We start from the raw sequence: 3760 nt of genomic DNA, 5'->3' as shown, positions 1-3760 counted from the left end.
GGCAGAGACACAGGCAGAGGGAGAAGCAGGCTCCATGCCGGGAGTCCGACGTGGAACTCGATCCCGGGACTCCAGGATCGTGCCCTGGGCCAAAGGCAGGAGCGAAACCGCTGAGCCACCCAGGGATCCCCAAAGTATGGACTTTAGTTAATAGTTATGCATCAGCGTTGATTCATTATTTGTAACAAATGTACCATAGTAATGTAAAAAGTTAATAAGGGAAACCAGATGAGAAATATATAGGAACACTCTGCACTCTCTTTGCAATTTTTCTGTGAGTCTAAAAATGCTCTAAAATAAGTTTTAAAAAATTCACTGGATAGGATTAGTGGCAGTTTAGATACAGGAGACAAGGCAATGTGAAGTCATAGCAGTACAACCTATCCAAAATAAAACATTGAGATGAGAAAAAAAGAAAAAAAAGAACTGAAAGGAATGTCTGGATGGTTCAGTTTACAATCTCAAGATTGTGCTTTCGGCTCAGGTTACAATCTCAAGATTGTGAGATCAAACCTCAAGTCAGTCTCCACACTCAGTGCTGAGTATGCTTGAGATTCTCTATCTCCTCCTCCGCCTGTCCCTCCCCCACTGTTCACCTGTGTGCACTCTCTCTCTTTTTCACCCTCTAAAAAAAGGGGGGGGTGGACTAAAAGAAAAAGTAAACAGAGACTGAATGATCTTTGGGAAAATGCAAAGAAATCTGAGTCATGTATAACTGAAGCCCCAGAAAATGAGGAGAAAGGAAGCCAGAAATAATGACCAAAAATTTTCTAAGTTTGATGAAACCCTCAAATGCAAGAAACTCAGCAAATCTTAAGGAAAATAACAAAAAAAACCACAGTAAGCCATATTATAATCAAATTTTGAAAACTCCCGATAAAAGGAAAAACCTTAAAAGCAGCAAGAGAAGAAAAAATATAGAGAAGAACAAAAATAAAGAAGACAACAGACTTCTCATCAGAATTTTGCAAACCCAGAAGACAATGGAATGGTACTAGTTAATGATCAGATTGAGGAATTCAATTTTAAAAGCAGCACAAAGCAAAAAGCATAATTAAACAAGTGGAACTACAACCAAAAAGCTTCTGCACAGTAAAGAAAACCATCAACAAAATGAAAAGGCGACCTATTGAAATGGGAGAAAATAACTGCAAATCATATGACTCATAAGGGGCTAATATCCAAAATATAAAAAGAACTCCTACAACTCAAAAGAAAATAAAATCAAACAATCCAATTAAAAATGGTCTAAAAATCTGAATAGACATTTTTCCAAAGAAAATACACAGATAGCCAACAGACACTTGAAAAAACTCTCTATATCTTTAATCATCAGAGAAATGCAAATCAAAACCACAATGAGATATTATGTCACACCTATGAGGATTGCTAGTATCAAAAAGACAAGAGATAGCAAGTGTTGGCAAAGATGTAGAGAAAAGGGAACGCCTGTGCAGTGTTAGGAATGTAAAATGGTGCAGCTGCTATGGAAAACAGTATAGAGGTTCCTCAAAAAATTAAAAATAGAACTAACATATGATCCAGAAATCCCCCTTCTGGGAATTTATCTGAAAAAACTTAAAACACTAACTCAAAAAGAAATGTGTACCTCCATGTCCATTGCACCATAATTTATAATAGCCAAGGTATGAAAACAACCTAAGTGTCTATCAATGAATGAATAGACAAGAAAATTATGGTATATATACAATAGAATACTATTTATCCATAAAAGAGAATGAAATCCTGCCATTTGCAAATATATGGATAGACCTCAAGGGCATTATCCTAGGCAAAGTCAGAGAAGAAGAAATACTACATAATCTTTCTCCCTTATATGTAGAGTCTAAAACAGAACAAAACGAGCTCATAGATACAGAGAACAAATTGGTGATTGCCAGAGGCAAGGCGGGGGTGGGGGGGAAGACATAGGTGAACTGTTCTTTGTTTGTTTGTTTTGTTTGTTTAAATACACTGATATTAAAAATAAATAAATACATTGATATTTTAAAAACCAGAAATTGGAAACTAAAGTTTTTTTTTTTTAATAATCATGTAAGACAATAAGAATAAGATATCTTGGAGTGAATAAAATCAAAATGTTAGAAATCATCAAAGAAAACGATTAATAAATTTAACTACATATAAATATTTTCAAATGCAACATGAAAAATATAAACAAAATAATAAGACAGATAGCAAACTGAAAGCAAATATTTGCAACGTATATAACAAGTTCCTAATTTCTATGAAATAGAAAATAAATAAGGTTTCTTCCAAAGTCTACTTATAAAAAGACCAAAACTCCAATAGAAAGATGAGCAAGTACATAAATAGATATTTCATAGAAGAAATGGGTAACAGACATTTTTAAAGATATTTGACTGTAGCTATAATTAAATAAATGATCCTTAAAATAAGAATTTTTAATAAGTGATTTTGGCAAAGATCAAAAGGCCTGATAAGAAATGGTTTTCTGCAAGTTCAAAGGAAACAGATGTTCTCACACACATGTTTTAGGACAGAAAATTGGTGTAACCTCTTTGGAGGGCAACTTGACAATACATATCTTAATGTAAACTTCCTATACCCTTTAACTGAGCATTTCTGGATTTCTGTATTGCTATCTTAGTAGATATAAGCTAAGGCCTGTGATACTCATTGCAGCATTGTTGTTAATATGAAAATGTGTACATAATCCAAAGCTTAAGAAATAAAAAGCCCTGCAGTGGACATAAAACTTAAAATTTAGTTAAAAAGACAAGATTTACATACTGGAATCAATTGGGAAATAATCCTAGGGCAATGTATCAACTTGCATATTGTATGTAGGCGAATTATGTTGCTGATCCCCCTAAAGTCTTTTTAAAAAGACAGAGTAAAAAAAATAATAATAATAAAAATAAATAAAAAGACAGAGTCCACCATTGTAATGGGTTAAATATTGACCCCCAAAAGACACGTTCATGTCCTGACACCCAGAACCTATGAATATGATTTATTGTAACCTGGGCCTTTGCAGACATGGTTAAGTTAAGGAAACTGAAATAAGATCATTCGAGATTATTCTGGTGGGCCTAAATCCAAAGACAAGTGTCCTTATGAGAGAGAGAAGAGGAGAAGACACACTCACAGAGCAGAAAGCATCAGAAGAGAGAGAGAGAGAATGAGGGATTGCATGGATTGTGCTACAAGCCAAGGAGTGCAAGTCAGAAACCAAAAGAGGCAAGGAAAGATTCTCCTCCAGAGCCTTTGGAGGCCAAGAACAATGGTCACTTTTATGCTTTTGCTATTGTATATATAGAGAGTTACTAATTATTGATTAATTACCCCTGTCTTTCAAAGCACATAAAGTCAAATAAATGTAAGATCTTTAACCCTCCAACTGTCTACATTATTTCACTTAACACCCAGGTTCTGGGTTGGTCAGAATTTTATCATACCTTTTATCATACCTTTATTATACCATTTTATCATACCTTTTCTCAACTTCATGGGCCTATGTGGTCCCATACGGGATGCTAGGTGATTTATCCCCTCCCCAAGCTGATAAATTATCACTATCGGACAAATTTCCAACGTTGGTGTTTTTTACATCTCTATTCCCATTCAATGCCAGAAAGATCAGGAGCACATAAAGACTAGTTTTTGCTTTGTTGTTGTTGGTTTTGTTTTGTTTTGTTTTGTTTTGTTTTGTCTATATACCTAAGGATAATTCTTTAAAAACCTTTTTGATATATTTATACTTTTAATGAGGACA

Source organism: Canis lupus, chromosome 16, assembly GCF_003254725.2.
Source record: "Canis lupus dingo isolate Sandy chromosome 16, ASM325472v2, whole genome shotgun sequence".
Taxonomy (NCBI): Eukaryota; Metazoa; Chordata; class Mammalia; order Carnivora; family Canidae; genus Canis; species Canis lupus.
The sequence above is the reverse complement of the archived record's forward strand: the minus strand, read 5'-3'. Positions refer to the sequence as shown.